Source organism: Stenella coeruleoalba (genome assembly GCF_951394435.1).
Source record: "Stenella coeruleoalba genome assembly, chromosome: X".
Taxonomy (NCBI): Eukaryota; Metazoa; Chordata; class Mammalia; order Artiodactyla; family Delphinidae; genus Stenella; species Stenella coeruleoalba.
The window spans coordinates 18678309-18702090 of record NC_137152.1 but is presented as its reverse complement, the minus strand read 5'-3'; the positions used below and the strand labels follow the sequence as shown (position 1 = coordinate 18702090).

At 41.1% G+C, this 23782-nt stretch overlaps 1 long non-coding RNA gene across 2 annotated transcripts in view; it reads right to left on the bottom strand.

The window, feature by feature from the left end:
• LOC307180903 overlaps positions 1–23782 on the bottom strand; it is a 217183-nt gene that overhangs the window by 163195 nt on the left and 30206 nt on the right. For both annotated transcript variants that reach the window (XR_013825799.1, XR_013825800.1), the window contains exon 3: positions 19044–19147. This is a non-coding gene — a long non-coding RNA (uncharacterized lncRNA). The remainder of the gene's footprint in view (positions 1–19043; positions 19148–23782) is intronic.

Below are 23782 nucleotides of genomic sequence, written 5' to 3'. Positions count from 1 at the left end.
AAAATCAGAAAAAATCATTTTGACAAATGTGCAGCGATACTCCGGGGCCATGCCTTGATCTTCTCCCAGCCTGTGTCTGGCTCGTGTCGTGTTCCTCCTTTGCCTTCTGCTCCTGTTGAAATATCCTCCTCCTCATCTCTGCTGATATAAATTCTACTTTACCTTCAAGAGTTAGCTTAAATCTGGCCTTCTCCATCAAAGTCTTCCTGGCCTGCCCCAAAGCCTTCCTATAAATCCATTCCTATAGAACACTCTGCCAGTGTTACTCAGTGTGGATAATACTAGTATTCCATTAGATGGAACTGTAGTCCTTCCAGAAAATTTTTAAGTTCTATAAGAATTGAAATCTTGTTCAATATCTCTTGCTTTATGTATCTTTATTTTCAATGCCTAAAAACAACGCCTAAAAATCACCTTGCACATATTAGGAGTTGGATGAGTATTTGCAGATCGGTTTGATAAGGAGAACACAGAGGAGAACATCATGTTCAAGAGTTTGGGTTCTGGATCAAATCCTGGTTGTACTGCTTACCATGGACAATTAAACTCTCTGATTCTCATTCACACAATAAGGATAATTATAGAATCTACCTTGTTGGGCTGCTGTAAAGATTTATAAAGATTAAATAAGAGAATGCAAGGTAGCCACAGGAAAAACTCCCTGGGTTTCTCCTTTACTCTCACCCTCACAATACTTCTGACACCAGATGTGTGGGTTTTCCACACACATCAAGCAATTCTGCAACACCAGCTGGGCGTCCTACAGTTCAGTTCAGTTCTTACACCATCCATCTGTAGTTAGCATCAGATCCCACAAGTTCAGGGCTCAGTCCCATGAGACTGCCTCCACTTTAGATGCCAATCACCAGTCCCAGGTTGTTACCTGTACCTTTGACTGACCTGCTATAAATTGGGGCTCCCGGAAATTTGCTAGAACAGCTCACAGAAATCAGGGAAATACTCACTTACACTTGCTGGTTAGCTATGTAACAAAGGATATGATAAAGGATATAGATGAACAGGCAGATGAAGATATACATAGGGTAAGATCTGAAAGGGTGCTGAGCTCAGGAGCTTCTGTCCCCAGGGAGCTGGGGTGCACCACCCTCCCAGCACACAGATGTGTTCACCAACCCACCAGCCTCCACCCTAAAGCTACCTAGGAGCAAATCAAGAGTTGCCTCATAAGAATACAATACACTTCTATCACCCAAGAAATTCCAAAAACTGTAGGAGCTCTGCGTCAGGTACTGGGGTCAGAGAACAAACATTAGAACAAAATATACTCCTAGTGCTCTTATCACTTAGGAAATTACAAAGATCTTAGGAACTCTGTGCCAGGAACTGCGGGCAGAGACCAACATATGTATATTTTCTATTATTTCACAGTGGCTTAGCACACAGTAAACCTCAATATATGATAGACATTTCTTAAATTATCATCAGTAGTGTCAAGAAGGATATTTCTTCTTGCCTAACGATTGTACTAAGTTCTTCAAGATGAAAAGATGCTATTAGTTTATCACGTAAGAGTGACTCTCACCAGAGCGATACCTCATTCCACAGGCAAAAATGGGTTTGCGAAAGTCAATTTATAATATTCACTATTATAATGTCCAAATAGGCATCAGGGAATCTGAAATAGCTGGATTCCGTATACATTATACTGGGTGATGCTGGTAATATATTCTTCCTGGGTAATTCTGCTTTCCTTCTGTCATAAAACATAATTGTGTCTAATACATAAATATAAACAATCCCAACAAATTAGTCCACACCAGAAAATCACAATTAGTTAATTCACTAATTGAGTGTTTTTGTACTTTATTATCAAATATATTATTTTTTGTTTTATGTTATATATTTTTATTTCTAATTAAATCCACTACTGACCAGAAATACATTAAACTCATCTTTAAATATTTAGCCTTCTTGCATTTACACATTCATTCAAAGACTACTGAGAACAAACTAGACTCAAGGCTCTGGGTTAGGCTGTCTGACGCGTTCAAAGATAAATAAAATATATTAGATCCTTAAAAATCTGTATTCTCTTACAGGAGATTAAACGCATACACAAATACCCATAATATAGTATAGGGTGGAACAAGTGTCAAGGAAGAACTAAAAGAATTCAAATAAAGAAGAAATCACTTCCAGGTGAAAGAGGAGGGAAAAGTAGCAGTAGCAACTGAAGTGGCCTTAAATCCTCAAAGAGGTATGCAAAGATGACAGGCCATTTCACAACTAGGACACCATTTCAGATAATATATTCAACTGTTCAAATTTGAAATACGTTGAACTGTTAATACCTGTAGCCAATATATAGGATCTAAATGAAACTAACAAATTATTTTTTTCGACAGAATGTAAACAGAACAATAATCATGAATTCTATTATTCCCTATTATGGATTTGATAATTCAAAGCTTTTAGCAGTAATTAGTAAATATCCAGATTGCAAAGATTAATAACATGTTCCTGCTAATAGCAAACACTTTTGGGATCAGAGTGTACACACACACACACACACACACACACACACCTTGAATTCTTTGCACCTAACATCTAAAATCTGAGAGAAAATATTCTTATTCCCACAGTCTTATTCCCCAGTCTTCTAGTGCTTTAGAACATACTATCCCCACCAGGCAATGAGCCATGCATTATACAGACTATATTTGGAATATCATGTCTAATTCTGAACATGCTGCAATTTAAGAAAAACAATGACAAGCATTTGTCCAAGGGGGAGTGACCAGGGCAGTGAGGGTCTAGAAATCATAGGTTATAAGAAATGGATGGGGGCTTCCCTGGTGGCGCAGTGGTTGAGAGTCCGTCTGCCGATGTAGGGGACGCGGGTTCGTGCCCCGGTCTGGGAAGATCCCACATGCCGCAGAGCGGCTGGGCCCGTGAGCCATGGCCGCTGAGCCTGCGCGTCCAGAGCCTGTGCTCCGCAACCGGAGAGGCCACAACAGTGAGAAGCCCGCGTACCGCAAAAAAAAAAAAAAAAAAAAAAGAAGAAACGGATGGGATAAAAGGGCATGGATGGTCCACAGCAAGAAGACTAAGGATGGATATTAGAGCTGTCTTCAAATATTTGATGGACTCTAGTGTTTTACCCTGGAGATGGGCGGCAAATGATCTGTTATTTGTAACAGTTAAAGTGTGGATTTTGCAAATGATTTATTTTCATATAAACTAGAAAGAGGTCAATATTATCAAGATACTCTCCCTGAATTTACATTTCAGTGTTTTCTTAAATGGCCCATAAGTGTAATTATATGTATATCCAGTTATCTATATTATCTATGTTCCCACACCTCATTAAGTCTCTCATAAGTCAGACAGTAACTTCCCTAAGGCTCAAATACCATAATACAAAAGAGTTGACATCTAGAGCTAATGAGAAGAATTAGAAACAAGCAGGCAGACTCAATCTCAACCAAAAAAACAAAACCTTAAGCTTGTTCCATCAAGGAAAGGATCTTCTTAGAAAAGTATTGAGCTGCCTGATACTAAAAGTATCCAAGTAGAACCTTCAGGATTATTTGAATGGTTATAGGAGGGGTCACCACAATGACCAGGGGCATAATCTCTAAGACCCCTTTTAACACTGAAAATCCATGCAACAGAATAGGTGCGAAAATATCTGGAAAACACACCACAGTTCTTTAATTGCAAAACAAATATTTGCCAAAGCCAAAACAAGAAACTGCAACAATCTTTCTTTTTTCTGAAGTTTTCTAGTGACACAATCCCTTCCATAAGGGGTGCAGTAGAGATAACCTTGATGACTGTGAGTCCCGACCCCAACATGTAAAATACTTCAACTCAATTACAAATCTAGGAACATGGGAATTACTATCACTCACGACTTATTGGAAGAATGAGAACATAGTTTCTCTAAGGAAAAATCATACACAACTACATAAATAAGCATTTGAATAAGGGGCAACCCATAGATAATTTGCTTAAAATCTTAATTGTTCTGTCAAGCAGAGAGCTGAATTAAAGACAGGCAATCAAAGGCAGTGATTATAAAGCACTCATCCAGTTGGAGTCATGCTAACAACGGGATCCCCTAGCCATCACGCTAGCACTGATATTATTTTGACATTTTTATAAACAATCTGTTAGAGGGAGACTTCTCCAGATTCAAAGAATAAATTTAGCTTCTTCAAGTACTAAGTTGTCAAACTGGTTAGGGATAAACTGCCTTAAAATGTCACATGATTGAAGGAGTGGGCAGCAGAAAAGAGACAGATGGGCTTCAAGGTGAGTTGCAAGTAATGCTTTTAAGCAAAAATTACCCCAAGAATCAGCCACTTAATAATGGATGACTTTCCAATCTATATCTCTAATCCTGACTTCCCTTCATGAAAACCAGGCCTGTATAGCCATCTGCCAATTATATATTCCCAGCTGTATGTCCCACAAGCGCATCAAACTCAAGATATCTCAATGTGAACTCTTCATCTCCCATTCTTCCCCACTTCAAATCCTCCTCCTGTAGTCTCCTGCACATTTGCTAATACCATCAATCATCAATTGCTCAAGCCAGAAACACAGAAGTCACCATATTCTACCTGTAGCAGAGATAGTCTACTGGCCACCAAAATCTATGTTCTCCTGCACCACGTACCCCTTGCACTTTACAAGTGGTCTTATGACAAGTTTCTCTCCTATGAAATGAGAACAAAGGTGATGGAGGCTACTTTTGGGTCTGGCCCATAATACTCCTGTGTTTACACCTTCATGCACTTTCCCCCTTCCTAAGGATTAAAACAGCAATAATCAAAGCAATCTTGGAAGATAGATACTGAAGACGGTCCAGGTGTGATGAATTAGGATCCCTCAGAGATGAATCAGATCCACCTACCACCAACATCAGCAACCTAGAACACACTCTAAACCTGAAAAAGAAATAAATTTTGACTGTTCGAGCTATTGCATCTTGGGGTCTCTTTGTTGCGGTAGTTTAGCCTAGCCTAACTAATACACTACTCTTATCTGCCCATAATCATAAATCACCAAGTCCGGCTTCCTACATATTTCTCAAGTCCACTTCCTCCTAGCTCTCCTTACTTCTATGACCAAAGCCCCTTATCTCTTCATTGTTCCACCACCTCTTTACACATGTCTCTCACTCCAGGCTTGCTCACTTCTCTGCTGTAGAGGATACCTTTTGGGTTTCTCACAACCCTACATCTCTCCATTCCACCATCCTAACAGTCTCTGGGGAGGCTGTCTTCCACGGAGGTTGTCTTCTGAGGAATCACCTCTCCCCAGGGATGTAGTAGCCTTGCTATCCAGGTAGGAGTGATACCATCACCTAGCCTCGGGGGAGGGTCCTAGGTGGAATTAGCCAATCAGAGTAGTTCTATACCCCTTCGCCAGAATTTTGGTTTGATTGAGTAAGAGATGCTCTGTATGTCTCTATTTTCTCACTTTGAACATATATATAGTCCCAGGAGCTGTTGGCAGCCATCTTGCAACCAGGAAGTTGTAGAGACACCAAGGAAGGCAGAGCTGGAAAAAACTGAATCTTTGGTGACACAATTCAGCTGAGGAGTCAAACTTACCTTGCTACCTCTAGATCAGGGGTCCCCAACCCCCGGGCCATGGACCAGTACCGGTCCACAGCCTGTTAGGAACCAGGCCGTACAGCAGGAGGTGAGCGGCGGGTGAGCGAGCCAGCGAAGCTTCGTCTGCCGCTCCCATCGCTCGCATTACTGCCTGAACCATCCCCCCACCTTCCGTGGAAAAACTGCCTTCCACGAAACCGGTCCCTGGTGCCAAAAAGGTTGGGGACCGCTGCTCTAAACATTCCATTTATGTGTGTCAATAAATTCCCTTGTTATACAATCCAACCTGAGTTTGACTTTCTATTACTTACGATGCAAAGGGTACTAATTGAAACATTCTTCATTCCAATCCCAGTTCATCCTCCACATAACTCAAAAGAACAATGTCTTTAAAATGAAAACCTGATCAAATAATCCCCCACTTGAAAACACTGAAAGCTTTCCTAAGGCCTTAGCCCAACATACTGGGTCCTTTACCCCATCTACCTCTCCAAACTCATTTCATGGTCTTCAAATCTGCAAAATTCACGTACAGAAATACCAAGGACCTTTTTTTGTTGTTGTTGTTTTTGTTTTTTGTTTTTTGCGGTACGCGGGCCTCTCACTGTTGTGGCCTCTCCGGTTGCGGAGCACAGGCTCCGGACGCGCAGGCTCAGCGGCCATGACTCACGGGCCCAGCCGCTCCGCGGCATGTGGGATCTTCCCGGACCGGGGCACGAACCCGTGTCCCCTGCATCGGCAGGCGGACTCTCAACCACTGCACCACCAGGGAAGCCCCCAAGGACCTTTTTGTTTCAGAAACACTGAACTGTTCCCTTATACCACACTACATTCCCAGAACTGTTTTCCTTATTATGCAGCAATTCCCTCCTCCTGGATGGGTGTAGTAGCTTTTGGAACTACATACATCCTCACCCAAGTTGAAAAAGAGGTTGAAACATATTATTATGAGACATTCACCAAAGACTTGTGTGTAGTAGTAGAAAGTTGGCAACAACTCAAATGCCCATCCACAGGAAAATGAATAAATGCATTATGATATATTCAGATAAAACTATAAGGCAATTAAATAAGTGACATATCTACATGAATAAATCTCAAACATATGATGTTGACGAAAAAATAAGTCACAGAAGAATTCACACAGTATCACTGAAACATGCAAAACAAAAAAAATATTGTAGAAGTAAAAATACACTTGAGAATGATATTTCTGGGGAAAGAGGGAGGTAAATGATATCAGGGAGGGATGTACAGGCAGCTTCAAATCTATATGTAATGTTTCACTTCTGAAAAAGGATTTAAAGCAAATATTGCAAAAAGAATAAAGTATGGCACAGTGAGGTAGTGTTGTACAAGAATGTTCATTCTAATATTGTTTATACCATTCTGCACACTGGAAATATTTTTACATATTACATAAAATATCACGTTCAAAAGCTTTCTTATCCTCCTTCCCTAACCTCATTAACTTCATTAAAGCTGGTTCTACAGCAAATGGTCTATGACCAGAATAATGAAGAAGATCTGGTCACCAAACTTTAGGAAAGATATAATCAAGCTAAGGAAGGTTCAAAAAAGCAACTGAAATAGTGCACTGTGTTGGTGGAACTATGGAAATACAGCTTCTCATACACTGCTGGTAGAACCATGAATTTGTATAACTTACACAAGAAAAACTTGACAATGTCTATTAAAGGAAAGAAGGAAGGAGAGGAAGACAGGGAAGAAGAAGGGAAAGAGCCCAAGTCAGTTTACTGGGGTTTTTGGTAATGCCTCCTGAGGAGCTGTCTGAGCTATTAATAAAGACTTCTGGACACACCAAATGCTTAACTTGCTAAGCAATATGGCAGGAGGCAAGACAATCCTATTTCTTTATTCATTCTCTTTTCAAGCTTTACCTCAGTTTTCTTGTAACAATAAATGTCCTTAACCATAAAGTTTGCCTATAAAAGTTCTCACTCTTATATTTCTACTTACACAGCAGCCAAAGAGTCCCTAGGTTGCTGGAGGGCAATTTTTCGTAAGATTGAATCTGGCCCACCATGTCTAAATCAAATCATCCCAAAGACCTATGTGAAGTCAATAAAAACCACACAAATAGAAATTCTACACTTTGTTGCCAAAAGCAGGTAGATGATAGCATGAATGAATAAATAAATGTGTGTCTGTGTGTGTGTATACATAAAGAGAGAGAAAAAAGAGAGAGAGATTGATTTAGGTGTACACAGGCAAGAAGTTTACACTAACAACTAATCAGGCTCGTTTCTGAAAGTAAAGAATCACATGCCAATATGAAATAAGGCTCTCGACAATTTTTAAGTTGACAGTTGAAAATTTTCCTAAACACAAATGTCATAGTTATTATGACAATGTGACTATATCAATCACTAATGTTGAGAAATCACAACATAAATTAAGAATATATTATGTAGGGTCAAAACTAGCTTAATTATAACCTTACTGTGCCTTTAAATCATAGTCTAATTAGGGAGGAAAGGAGATTTTAAGGGAATTCAAAGAAACAAATTTAAGTTTCTAAAGGGAGACAAAATACAGAACTCCTTGGTATGAAGAGATGGAGAAAGCAGCAAATCTATTTCTGAACACTAATTAGAATCACTACCTACTATAAATTTCAACTTTGTTAAATATAATTAACCTTGATATTAACTGGAAACCTAAATATTATGTTTGTTCTGATTCATAAAACACTCACTCTACTTAAGAACACTGGCACGTCACAATCAAGTTTGCAATTACTTACTAACCACTGCACTGCCCCAAATCTACAATATTAAAAAAACAAAATACAAAAACCCCTGACATTCACAGAATGCATTGTTCAATAAAAGTCATTGACCAGTTGTCAGTAAACTGTCAAACGAAAAGCCCTACAGGAAAGCAGAAGGGGAGAGGTCATGAAAATCAAAACAAGTGTGGCTGTGAGACTGGTTCGTTTACTAGAACTCATAATTTATACCAGACAGTTTTATGCTATTCTTGTGGCTGCATTAAAAAAATATTTGTTAAGCGCCTGCCATCTGCTAGGGATTGGAAGGACATGGCAATACTAACTTCCCCTCCCTCACCTACTGCATGCAATCAGTCACCACATTTCACAACTCTGCCTCCTTGCAAGCTTCCTCTCTCACATTCTCTCATCTCCTCCCTCCAGGTTGCTACCGCCTTAGTTTACGACCTTACGACACGGGGGGCTTCCCTGGTGGCGCACTGGTTACGAATCCGCCTGCCAATGCAGGGGACACGGGTTCGAGCCCTAGTCCGTGAAGATCCCACGTGCCGCGGAGCAACTAAGCCCGTGCACCACAACTACGGAGCCCGTGTGCCCTAGAGCCCGTGCTCCACAACAAGAGAAGCCGCCGCAATGAGAAGCCCGCGCACTGCAACAAAAAGTAGCCCCAGCTCACCACAACTAGAGAAAGCCCATACGCAGCAACGAAGACCCAACACAGCCAAAAATAAATTTAAAGAAAAAAAAAAAAGACCTTACAACACACTCACATCTGGGCAATATATATTTTTTATATTTTTACATTTTTTATTTATATATATAAACATATATATATAATTCACTATAGCACTGTATTAGCAAAAAACTGAAAAAGTCTAAATATCTATCAATAGGGAACTGGTTAGATAAATTATGGTCCAATAATCAAATTCTATGAAGCTGTTAAAAAGAACAAGACAACATTCTACGTACTGATATGAAATTATCTCTAAGATATATTAAATGAAGAGATCGAGATGCAACACTTGTTTACAGTATGCTACAATTTGATTTTAAGGTGATAATGTTAAAATAAAATGTAGACCAGGATTGAAAATCCCCCAAGCAGGCAAAATCATTTAAGCCACATAAGTAAAACCAAATTAGCTTATTTCATGAACACAAGCAAAACTTAACTCAGGTTATTCCTTGTAAATGCCTCTGACAATCATAAAAGAAACTTAAGTCATCTCCCTAAAATGGTATAAGGTAACCACTCTTAACCAATGCCCTGCTATCTAGAAATGCCCCGTTGTAATAATCCATCACTATAAAGGTTTAACAACTTCATCATTTTCACTTTATAAGCCATCCTGTAATGCCATCCCTCTGAGCTTCATCTCAGTATTGGATATGAAGATTCCCAGTTCACAAACTGTTCTTTTGTACACTATCAACTCTTACTAAATACTATTTTACTGATCTAGTTTTAACTGTTATTATTTCTGGTTTTTTGACAATGTATATAATATATAGACCACACATACACTACACACACACATACACACACACACACACACACACACACACACACATAGATCTTCTTCCTCACTGTAAGTTGAAAATATCATAAGTTGAAAATGCATTGAATACGCCTAATCTACCAAACATCGTAACTTAGCCTAGCCTACTTTATTTTATTTATTAATTTATTTTTTGGCTGTGTCGGGTCTTCGTTGCTGTGCGGGGGCTACCCTTCGTTGCAGTGCGCGGGCTTCTCACTGCGGTGGCTTCTCTTGTGGCGGAGCATGGGCTCTAGGGCGTGCAGACTTTAGTAGTTGTGGCGTGCGGGCTCAGTAGTTGTGGTGCGCAGGCTCAGTAGTTGTGTCGCACGGGCTTAGTTGCTCCACGGCATGTGGGATCTTCCTGGACCAGGGGCTCGAACCCGCGTCCCCTGCATTGGCAGGCAGATTCTTTTTTTTTTTTTTTTTTTGCGGTACGCGGGCCTCTCACTGTTGTCGCCTCTCCCGTTGCGGAGAACAGGCTCCAGATGCGCAGGCCCAGCGGCCCTGGCTCAAGGGCCCAGCCGCTCCACGGCATGTGGGATCCTCCCGGACCGGGGCACGAACCCACGTCCCCCGCATCGGCAGGCTGACTCCCAACCACTGCACCACCAGGGAAGTCCCAGCCTAGCCTACTTTAAATGTACTCAGGACACTTACATTAGCCTACAGTGGGGCAAAATCATTGACCACAACGCCTATTTTATAATAAAGTGTTGAATATCACACTTCAGGTGAATGTAACTTACTGAATACTGTACTGAAAGTGAAAAATAAAATGGCTGTATGGGTACAGAATGATTGTAAGTGTATTGGTTGTTTCCCCTCATGATCAGGTGGCTGAATGGGAGCTGTGGCTGCCCGGGAAAAGGTCAAAACCGCAAATTCAAAGTACAATTTCTACAGAATGCATATCACTTTTGCACCATCGTAAAGCTGAAAAAATTGTTAAATTGAACCATCATAAGCTGGCGACCATCTGTATACATAAATACACTTATGCATAGACTCAAAATACCTAAGAGTCTGATAACAATGTTTTCCTCCGAGGGAAGGGAACTGGGTGACTGGGAGATGGAGAAGGAAGGAGATTTACATTTTACTTTAACACTTTGTCCTTTTTTGAAACTTGTACCATGTGCATGCCTATTCACAAACTACATAAATATAATGCTTTTAAAATAAAGAAAATACTTTAAAATGTATCTCACATCAGGACTATTGCTGTAGTCATCTCGTAACTGCTCTTTCTCCCACTCTCTTTTTTCTGTTGAGATGGAACTTACATAAAATTAACCTTTTTTTTTTTTTTTTTGCGGTACACAGGGCTCTCACTGTTGTGGCCTCTCCCGTTGCGGAGCACAGGCTCCGGACGTGCAGGCTCAGCGGCCATGGCTCACGGGCCTAGCCGCTCCGCAGCATGTGAGATCTTCCCAGACCGGGGCACGAACCCGTGTCCCCTGCATCGGCAGGCGGACTCTCAACCACTGCACCACCAGGGAAGCTCTAAAATTAACCATTTTGAGGTGTACAATTCAATGGCTCTTAGTACTTTCATAATGATCTGCAACCATCACAACTATCTAGTTCCAGAACATTATCATCACCCTAAAAGGAAACCCTGTGCCCATTAGCAGTCACTCCCAATTCTGCTTTCTGTCTCGACTGATTTGCCTGTTCTGGATAGGTCACATATACGGCACCACATAAAATGTGCCCTTTTATGTTTGCTCCTTCAGTCCACCCTTCAGCCTACTCCAGAGTTAAGTACCCCTCTCATGCACCACCACAGCACCCTGTACTTGCCTTTCATGCTGTATTCTAACCACCCACTTGTTTGTATACTTTGACAGAGTTGAGATGTAAGAGGGCAGGCTCCATGCCTGTCTTGTCTCCATTGTGTCTCCACTACCTAACATATATCAATAAACACAGAAAGCTGAAGGAATGCTTCTAAAACATAATCTGATTATATATTCCCTCACTTATGTAATGAGCTATAAACTGGACCTGGTAGGGTGAAAGCAGGAAGTGACTTTTTTTCCCACAATTATTTTCAGACCTGCTTTGTTGGATTAATCTCTTCTTTCCATCCCTAGATGATATCTCAACTTTGGGGGGAAGCAGAAAAAGGCCAGTCTAAATCAGGAAAGAAGCACGGATTAGGGATCTTAACACAGGACACAGGCAAAAGCAATTCCCAGGATGTCTGTAAAGGGCAGTTCAAAGACGGAGATTATGCAGTAGACCTGGAGAGCAAGCCATCCAGCCTGGAACTGAAAGATGAGCTTTCAGAAAGAATAGCGCACAAGAAAAAAAATGCAACTGACAGATTTCCTCACTGACTATACCAATCATTACGTCCAAAAATTGGGGGCAGAAATAGTGAGAGGTACATAGAAAACTAAATAATTATGAACACCAGGAAGAGTAAGAAGTAATACAAGGGAATATAACTTGCTCAGCTGTGAATCTGTCTGTTTACCTAAACATAATGATGTAAACATGGAATGTTGATTTAATAACAGTAAATCAAAATATAATTATATTGGGAAGATGGAGGGGAGATAAGTACATGGGTACGATGGGGGAAGAGGGCAGGCAAGGGTAGTAATGAAAGATAGCTAAATCCTCATTTAGCATAGGACAAAGTTAATAGAGAATGTTTAAAATTGAAAACTCTGGATATAACAGGAATTTAAAAGTAAATACTAGAAATAGCAGCTAAAGGCATTCAGGTGAAAGTGACTGCCTGTAGAAAGTAGAAATCAAAGGGCAAAATAGAGTGGGGCTAAGGATGTGTGTTTTGGTTATAACTGTGATACTGCTGTTTAAATCATTGCAGGTTTAAGTACATGATTTTCATAAAAACAAATGATTTTTAAAAGCCCACTCTAATTTAAATCAAAAGGTCCACTCCTCCCCTCAATTTAAAGCTTCTCCCTTCTCCCAGCTGAAGCCTGAATCTGGCTTGGAAACTTAGAAGGGTGGGGAGTATGTTCACTCTGGTGATGGGCACGCATCCCCCTTGCCTTGGAGTCAGCTGAGTGGATTGTGCTCTCTGAGGGCGGTCCTCTCCCATCTCTGTCTCCACAAGCCTTGTTCCTCTCCTTCACTCAGCCTACGTTTCAGCCTAACACACATCTTTTGTTACCTAGGATAAATGATGCTTCTCTGGCCTGTGTAGACCCTGGGTTTGAAAAACTCTCTCCCCCACCTCCTTTGCCCAGTAAGTTTTCATCACACTTAAGGTCTCAGCTCAGAAGCTAGTGATTTCCTCCAAGAAAACTTTCAAAGTCTTAGTAGTGACCTACCTATGCTACCTCATACTTCCCCTAGCACAACACTGATCACACCATCTCCCTACTAGACTGTAAGCTCCATGAAGGCAAAACTTCAGGGTCATGCTCAATAAACACTTGTTGAGTGAATGAATGGTCATTACATTCTCTCTGTACACAAAACTTTATAGGGAGGCCAACTGTAATCAAAAGCTTGCTTAGCAGACACAGCATCGGAGTTAGGGGAAATAAATTAGTATTTACCCAGGACACTCCTATTTGCACTAATGCCCTGAATTAATTATTAATAGCACCTCCCTTGCTCGCTCTATTACAATGTCCCAGTTTGGATGATAAATGAGATGGGACGGCATGGCATATACCTCTCAGGGCAGGAACTGCGCCAGGGCATCCTCTCCTCAGGATCATGCTTGAGTCATCATCTCCCTCTATCACTGTTTCCTATATTGTATAACCAAATAGCCCTCTCCACTCTTGATCCCACATCCAGTGATCCAGTAATTCATTAGCTGGCCTAACGTCTCACCTCAATGAAAAGGCAACAGACCATATCTTTACGGTGTTTCTGCATAACTATGCTAGGATCTATTATGTTTCTTTTACAGTTTAACCCTTCAGGCCATCTTAATTTCCTAGGAAAGAGGAAGTGGCCAGCAGTGGATACTGTTACCCTCAAGTTCTACCTACAGAAACCTTGTTAGCTAGGCATCCTTGATAACCCAGTCACAGGGGAGCAGCACCTATGTCTGCCCACACACACTTTATCTGTGAATAGGAAGGTGGCAGCAGTTTCAAATTCATCAGACAAGGAAAGGGCATTTGGTTTTGGTGTGAAGAGCCTCATATGCTGAAAAATAACCTTCAAACTTCTGCCAGCAAAATTCAAGAACTGAGAAAAAAGGAAGAGGGAATTCCAATCTATTGCTCCTTTAAAATTGTGTACCTGGAGCAAGAAACCAAAAAGGTTTCAGTCCTGCCCCAAAACTACAACCTGTTTCTGAATCACGGGATTCAGTTCCCAGCTTAGGTGGATCTGTTTTTGGAATTTTTTAAACTCATATTTGTTGTTTGGATCCTCCTTTGGGGAAAAAAATATGACACAGACGTTTCGCAGTTGGTAAAAGTTGGCATGGAACAGCAGTATGCAGCGGGTTCGCAGTGCCAGAGGGCTTGGCGGGACTCCAGGAGCAGTCCTGTATTCCTCCACTCCCTTTCTCCAACGCTTCCAATTCTCACTCCCCTGGCTACTGGTTTCGTAACCACCTTCCTCTATCACAACCACCTTGGCTCCAACTCAGCAGCAGCAGCCTATCCCTTTACAAACGCTGCGTATAAGGCAGCTGTGGCTGTGATGGGGCGAGATTACAGCTGTGACTTCAGTCAGTCCTCTTTCTGCAGCTAGGCCAGACAGGGCTCTTTGAAATGACATGACATTGTGTGATCTCATTTTAAAGGCCTCCCTCAATTCTCTAACCAAGATCTTTAACAGACTTTCTAGTTTCTTCTAGACTCTGGTCGTTTGGAGTGATGGTACACAAATACCACACTGAAAAATAAAGCTCTATTGATGTATAAAATGATTTGAAAGACTCCACTGTTGTAGGACAGCCACAGACTGAAGGAAATTTCAAAATATCATCCCAACCTGCCCAAAACCCTAAGATTCAATAAAAATAAGCAGACTGACTTTAAACCAAGTAATATTTATCCCCCATATTTTCTGGTCTCACAAAGGGATTATATGTTTGCAGATATTCTAATTAGTTCCCATACAATGTTGAAATTCGGTTACAGGTAAGGAATAGGAGGACAAATACAAGCCAAATACCTTTTTGAAAAACAAAGATTTCTGGGAAATTGCTTCTCTAATACTTACCAAAAAGAAGGGGAAAAACAGCAAAAAAATTGATGAGTCTAAACCAAAGAAACTATTACATTCCAATGCCACAAACTTCATATATTGATAGCAAAGTAGGGAAACAGAATTCCAAACCAAACCAACATGTTGTGGGAGGGCTTTCCACTTAATTTTTTCCCTGCCCCTCAAACACTAAATTGTGTATCAGCAAAATCATGGAAATTCTCACTCATATCTCCAAATCTGGAGAGACTCTAACTAAGCTGGTACCACTGTCTTTTCCCTCTTTTAACAGAGGCACAATGGAAATGGCTGCTGGAGAAATAGATGAAATAAAGAAAGGTTTTTAAAAAGAGGCTCACCTTTGGATGAACTGAGGGCTCCAGAGATGCAGGCTGAATTGGGGAACAAATCCAAAGTCTATGATATCCAGTCCCTCTACCATGTGAATGAGATATACCTCTTATCTGGGTGGAAGAAACCTGGCTCAGGGCATTTAACAAAGTTTCAAAAGCCCAAGGATATAAACTAAAATACACACTCCCTTACTAAGTCCCCCATCCTCTGCCATGTCCCCAGATTATAAAAAGAGATTAGACACTAAATGTCCAATATTCAACTGTGGCTTACAGCACAAATAACATTGACCTCAGATAAAGTGGGAAATACAAGGAAGTTATCTATACTGCGTAAGAAGAATCGAAAATTATAGATAGAGCTGTCCAGGTAAGGTATTAGAAAAATAAAAATAACAAGGTAAATATGCAAGCACACTACAGCAAAAAACCAAAGAGAAGGAAAGAAAGGAAAAGAAAAAGAAATTAGTCCAAGCAAGTATGTTACCCAAGGAACAGAAAGCAATTACTTTACCAATAATTAAACTATAGGACAACATATTATGAGTTCCACACAACAAGAGCTTTTTTTTTTTTATTTATTTTTAGCTGTGTTGGGTGTTCATTGCTGCACGCAGGCTTTCTCTAGCTGTGGCGAGTGGGGGCTACTCTTCATTGTGGTGTGCAGGTTTCTCATTGCAGTGGCTTCTTGTTGCACAGCACAGGCTCTAGGCACACGGGCTTCAGTAGCTGTGGCACGTGGGCTCAGTAGTTGTAGCTCACGGGCTCTAGAGCACAGGCTCAGTAGTTGTGGCATATGGGTTTAGTTGCTCCGCAGCATGTGGGATCTTCCCAGACCAGGGCTCGAACCCGTGTCCCCTGCATCAGCAGGCGGATTCTTAACCACTGCGCCACCAGGGAAGCCCAACAAGAGTTTTTTAAAAAGTCTATATTTTTATCTTTGCTTGAACATTCATAACCTCCAGAAGCGTACAGAAGTCACTAATAACACTGGTTATATATGGGGGAAGTTAACTGAATGGGTGGAAGATAAGAGTGGGTATTTTCACATAAAGACTTTCTTTTATTTTTGAACTATGTAAATATATTATCTATTTTTTTTGGTTGAACAAGAAATAAATTCTGGTTGGCAAAAAAGAACAGAAGCTCAAAAGCAAGATGATAAAAGGAGATGAAAAGGGAGACTGCAGATATAAGAAACAAATTGAGGATCAAAATCATGCAGTACAGAACTAATAAATAAAATGGATAGAAAGGGCACAGAATTGATAAGACTGAGATTCACTCAACTGGAAAAGAAAAAAAAAAAAACTGAGACATCACAATGATCACAAAAAAGTTTAGCTGTCAGAGAAAAGCTAACAATAATAAAAGGTTTAAAAAAAAAACCCAAAACAACAGTTCTCTGCCCCTGTAGCAGAGAACTCATCAAAGATAACAGAGAAGTATCCAAAGATGTAATAAAAGAAACTTTTCCTGAAGTTAGGTAAGATGTGAATATGCAGAATGAAAAAGCGCACAAGTCCAGGAAAAACTGACAGAGAGCACTTCTCATATTCTGGTTAAGTTATTTAACTTTAAAGATTAGGATAAATTAAAAAAAAAAAAGGGACTTCCCTGGTGGTCCAGTGGTAAAGACTGCTTTACAATGCAGGGGACGCGAGTTTGATCCCTGGTCGGGGAACTAAGATCCCACATACCGCGGGGCAACTAAGCCCGTGCACCACAACTACTGAGCTCACGCACCTCAACTGGAGAGCCCGTGTGCCGTGAACTACAGTGCCCATGAGCTCTGGAACCCACACACCACAACTACAGAGCTCACGTGCCCTGGAGACTGCACGCCACAACTAGAGAGCCTGAGCGCTGCAACGAAAGATCCTGCCTGCCTCAATGAAGATCCCACGTGCTGCAACTAAGACCCAGCACAACCAAAAATAAATAAATTTTTTAAAAAAGATTAGGAAATAGATCTTTAGGAATTCCATGGGAAAAAAGCAAATTACTACATTAGATGGTGGGGTGAGTAGGGAGAACCAGGCGGTGATCAGTCCTCCTCACAACAACATTCAAAGACAGGGCAGTGGAAATGTGTCCACAACATTGTAAAGGAAAGTATACCCAAGAATATTATACCCAGTCATGATGATCTTCAAATAAAAAGGCAATAGGCACACATTTTCAACCATGGAAAACTCAGGAAATAAAACACATGTAAGCCTTTCTTAGAAAACAAGACTGCATGAGTATGCAACCTATCCAATTAAGAGATGTATCAGAATGAAGAACTTGGGAATGAAGAACACATGGTAAAAGAATTGATGGTAAAGGTCGCATTTAAATATAAATTAATTGTAGATAACTGTAAATTAAGAAAATATAACAAATATAAACCTTAGTAGTTCAAAAGTAATAATATAATAAGATAAAGAGGAGGTGGAGGGGCTTCCCTGGTGGTGCAGTGGTTAAGAATCCGCCTGCCAATGCAGGGGACACGGGTTCGAGCCCTGGTCCGGGAAGATCCCACATGCCGCGGAGCAACTAAGCCCATGCACCACAACTACTGAGCCTGTGCTCTAGAGCCCACGAGCCACAACTACTGAGCCCACATGCTACAACTACTGAAGCCCATGCACCTAGAGCCCATGCTCTGCAACAAGAGAAGCCACTGCAATGAGAAGCCCGCGCACCGCAACAAAGAGTAGCCCACGCTCGCCGCAACCAGAGAAAAGCCTGCACGCAGCAACGAAGACCCGATGCAACCAAAAATAAAATAAATTAAATAAATTTTAAAAAATAAAGAGGAGGTGGGGAAGTGGAAGAATAAAAATGATAATATCTTCATACTTCATATCAGGAATTTAAATTAATACTATATAAAACTAAAGAATATATATGTATACATACACACACGCTCACCAAAAATCTCTTAATTTTTCATAACCTAAGAGGGATCATGGGATCATTTAGGAAATAATAACTCTTGTGGTAAAGAAACATTGATTCAAAAGCAACAGTTCCTTTGGGTTTATTTCATTGTATTTTAATTTTGTTAAATTAAGGTGAAATTAGAATTAATTATATTTAAAACAAATGGCTTGTGTAGTGTAATCCTATTTTAAAGTATTGTATTTACTTATCCTTCTTTCTTTTTTTCTTTTTTCTTTTTTGGCCACGCAGCATGCGGGATCTTAGTCCCCCACCAGGGACCGAACCCGTGCCCCCTGCAGTGGAAGCGTGGAGTCTTAACCACTGGACCACCAAGGAAGTCCCTTATCCTTCTTTCTATACAGGTACACAGAAGAATATTTGGAATCACGGTCACTAATGTTAATATCGATTATTATTAGGTAGTGGGATTTAGAGTGATTTCTTTCCCTTTCTTTACTGCTTAAATTCTTTGTCATCAGGAAGTATTCATTTTACCAAAACAAAAGAAATAATATTTATAAGTATACAGACCAAGTTGCACAAAGACCAAACTGGTTTTCAATTTAATTCCATGAATATTTTTATGAACACTTACTATGTGCCAGGTCTAATATTAAGCCCTGGGACTAGAACAGCAAACAAAATAAACACAACCCGTGCCCTCATACTGCTCACTGTCTTGAAGGTCTTTACTGCACTCAGATCCACTCACCTGAAACCACTTCGACCTCAGTCTCCACAGATGACAATGTTTAATGACAACTTCACAGAGGCCTTCAGAGGCTCGATTTAGGAGGAGGCCATGCAGACAGTTACCTGTAAGAACAGCAACATTTTTGTTTCAATATCAAAATCATTGTAATTTGCTATATCTTGCAGAGTGATTTGGGTATTTGAAGGAGGCAAGGGTAGGAAGCTAAGCATGAATTCACATCCCAGCTCAGGCACTTAAAGCCAGTGAGACCTTGACAAGTCATTTAATCTGAGCCTCTTTCTTTTTGTGTAAAAACTGGGAACATAAATGTATTGTTAAGAGGACACAGTGAAGTGTTCAAGTATATAAAGCACATGTGACAGCACCTGAAACACAGCAGAAACAAAACATTAGCTATTGTTATTTTTTTAATTGTGTTACTTCCGTCAAAAATCATGATATATTGAGATAGATTCTGCCATCATTGTTGGTTCCATTAGCATCAGGGTGGTCTAAAAATCATAAAACCATTTCTAAATTCTGTGAGCAGCTAATGAAAACATTTAAAAACAGGGGAAGTTCTTTTTTTTTTTTTGGTTAAGAAATTACACAAAGTAAATTGGATCTTTAACCTTTTTGATAAATGAAACTCAATGTAGTCATATTACAACTGACTAAAGGCATATAAAAGAAAGCTTTGTATTCACCAAATCATAAGATATTATTACCAAAGTATAGAGTATGTTTCATTAGCCCTGAAGCAAGGAGCTTGAAGTATCTTAATTGCTTGTTACTCTTCCTCCACCTTCTACTGATAAACTTGAAGATAAAAGAGGGTAAATTTGATTTACTCAGGCAAAGAGAACAGATGTCGTATGTTGTAAATTTTGCTAAAAGCCAGTAAGATAAGAGAATGCATTTACATGGTTGTCTAACCCTTTCCAATTTAATTTATGTGGTACAAGTAGAAACATTACGAAAGTTTTGCTTCTTCCTGCCCAGTGCTGATTAAATCAATCTGAAGAATTCCCACTAAATTAATCACCCCAAGACAGTGTTCTTTATTTCTAATGTTCCTTGGACAAGAAGAAGACTACTAGCCATAGATTTCTGATAACAGAACCAGGGAGCAAAATCAAAAAAATAGAAAGACACATAAAATAAGTGAGAAGAAAAATAATTTCTAGATTAGATAACTATGCCTTAGGGTTACAAGACTCAACTATCAGCTCTCTGAAGGAGAGACTATCCTCACCAGTTCAGTGAAGAGTTATCAGCGACATAGTGCTGGAAGGGAGAAAAGTATAAAGTCAGCAAAACGTAACACACAGAGAAAGAGCACATTTAAGAGGATGGGTTAGTTTTTATTGTAACGGGAGCTTCATAACGGACTTCTCTGTTCCCAGATTTGCCATACTCTAAAATCCTCCTCAAAGGCTGGATGATAAGCTATAGGTTTCACAGCTATAAGAAAAAAGAAAAGCCATTATTCTTCCCTCCTTCAATTTAGGCCCAGACAGAAAGACTGTCCTGCAATGTTAAACACTCCAACAGGAGCAGCAGGTCAAGGGGAGGCAATATAACTGAAGTTATTCAATTCATACCAGAAGTTTGAAGTTTGATATTGCAATTTTCTCTGTTGCCCTGTAGAAATTTTACAAACCCATGGTTGCAATTAACTTTGCTCCCTGTTTTTGTTTAAACAGTTGGGAAAAACAAAGTGCAACTTGAGTAAGGGGTCAGGCCAGGCTTTTATTATAAATGCAGATGTAATAATACTAATACTAATTACCATTTTTAGAGAACTTAGTATGCCCCAGGTAGGGGGCTGAACCCTTTACATACATCATTTATTTATTTTCCCATAAAATTCCTAAGAGGTAGATATTATCAATATTTCTTTTTTACAAATGAAAAAGCACAGGATCACAATAATTAAGTAACCAGACATTGCACATCTATCTACAACACACAATTCTATCTCTCAGGCCCTCTTCTCCTTCTAGCTTACACCTTTGAAGGCCTACCTGGCACTGAAACACCCATATAGGAACACTTTAAAAGGCAACATTCGAGAGGCTTCCGGGAAGATGGCGGAAGAGTAAGACGCGGAGATCACCTTCCTCCCCACAGATACACCAGAAATACATCTACACGTGGAACAACTCCTACAGAACACCTACTGAACACTGGCAGAAGACCTCAGACCTCCCAAAAGGCAAGAAACTCCCCACGTACCTGGGTAGGGCAAAAGAGAAAAGAATAAACAGACAAAAGAATAGGGACGGGACCTGCACCAGTGGGAGGGAGCCGTGAAGGAGGGGAAGTTTCCACACACCAGGAGCGCCTTCGCGGGCAGAGACTGCAGGTGGCGGAGGAGGGAAGCATAGGAGCTGCGGAGGAGAGCACAGCAACAGGGGTGCGGGGGGCAAAGCGGAGAGATTCCCGCACAGAGGATCGGTGCCGACCAGCACTCACCAGCCCGAGAGGCTCGTCTGCTCACCCGCCAGGGCGGGCGGGGCTGGGAGCTGAGGCTCGGGCTTCGGTCGGAGCGCAGGGAGAGGACTGGGGCTGGCGGCGTGAACACTGCCTGAAGGGGGCTAGTGCACCAAGGGTAGCCGGGACGGAGTCCGGGAAAAAGTTTGGACCTGCCGAAGAGGCAAGAGACTTTTTCTTGCCTCTTTGTTTCCTGGTGCGTGAGGAGAGGGGATTCAGAGCGCCGCTTAAAGTAGTTCCAGAAATGGGCGCGAGCCGCGGCTAACAGCGCGGACCCCAGAGATGGGCATGAGACGCTAAGGCTGCTGCTGCCGCCACCAAGAAGCCTGTGTGCGAGCACAGGTCACTCTCCATACCTCCCCTCCCGGGAGCCTGGGCAGCCCGCCACTGCCAGGGTCCCGGGATCCAGGGACAACTTACCCGGGAGAACGCACGGCGCGCCTCAGGCTGGTACAACGTCATGCTGGCCTCTGCTGCCGCAGGCCCGCCCCGCACTCCGTGCCCCTCCCACCCCCCCCCCCCACCCCAGCCTGAGTGAGCCAGAGCCCCCAAAGCAGCTGCGCCTTTAACCCCGTCCTGTCTGAGCGAAGAACAGACACCCTCCGGCGACCTACATGCAGAGGCGGGGCCAAATCCAAAGCTGAACCCCGGGAGCTGTGAGAACAAAGAAGAGAAAGGGAAATCTCTCCCAGCAGCCTCAGAAGCAGCTGATTAAAGCTCCACAATCAACTTGATGTACCCTGCATCTGTGGAATACCTGAACAGACAACGAATCATCCCAAATTCAGGAGATGGACTTTGAGAGCAAGTCTTATGATTTTTTTCCCCTTTTCCTCTTTTTGTGAGCGTGTATGTGTATGCTTCTGTGTGAGATTTTGTCTGTATAGCTTAGCTGCCACCATTTGTCCTAGGGTTCTATCTGTCCGTTTTTTTTGATTTTTTTCTTAATAATTATTTTTTCTTTTAATAACTCTTATTTTATCTTACTTTATTTTATTTTACTTTATCTTCTTTCTTTTTTTCCTTCCTTCCCTCGTTCCTTCCTTCCTTCCTCCCTCCCTCCTTTCTTTCTTTCTTTCTTTCTTTCCTTTTACTTCTACTAATTCTTTCTTTCTACTTTTTCTCCCTTTTATTCTGAGCCGTGTGGATGAAAGGCTCTTGGTGCTCCAGCCAGGAGTCAGTGCTGTGCCTCTGAGGTGGGAGAGCCAACTTCAGGACACTGGTCCACAACAGACCTCCTAGCTCCACATAATATCAAACGGCAAAAATCTCCCAGAGATCTCCATCTCAACACCAGCACCCAGCTTCACTCAACAACCAACAAGCTACAGTGATGGACACCCTATGCCAAACAACTAGTAAGACAGGAACACAACCCCACCCATTAGCAGAGAGGCTGCCTAAAATCATAGTAAGTACACAGACACCCCAAAACACACCACCACACGTGGACTTGCCCACCAGAAAGACAAGATCCAGCCTCATCCACCAGAACACAGGCACTAGTCCCCTCCACCAGAAAGCCTACACAACCCACTGAACCAAACTTAGCCACTGGGGACAGACACCAAAAACAACGGGAACTACGAACCTGCAGCCTGCAAAAAGGAGACCCCAAGCACAGTAAGATAAGCAAAATGAGAAGACAGAAAAGCACACAGCAGTTGAAGGAGCAAGATAAAAACGCACCAGACCTAAAAAGTGAAGAGGAAATAGGCAGTCTACCTAAAAAAGAAATGAGAATAATTTTAGTAAAGATGATACAAAATCTTGGAAATAGAATAGAGAAAATGCAAGAAACATTTAACAAGGACCTGGAAGAACTAAAGATGAAACAAGCAACGATGAACAACACAATAAATGAAATTAAAAATACTCTAGATGGGATCAATAGCAGAATAACTGAGGCAGAAGAATGGATAACTGACCTGGAACATAAAATAGTGGAAATAACTACTGCAGAGCAGAATAAAGAAAAAAGAATGAAAAGAACTGAGGACAGTCTCAGAGACCTCTGGGACAACATTAAACACACCAACATTCGAATTATAGGGGTTCCAGAAGAAGAAGATAAAAAGAAAGGGACTGAGAAAATATTTGAAGAGATTATAGTTGAAAACTTCCCGAATATGGGAAAGGAAATAAGTTAATCAAGTCCAGGAAGCACAGAGAGTCCCATACAGGATAAATTCAAGGAGAAATACGCCAAGACACATATTAATCAAACTGTCAAAAATTAAATACAAAGAAAACATATTAAA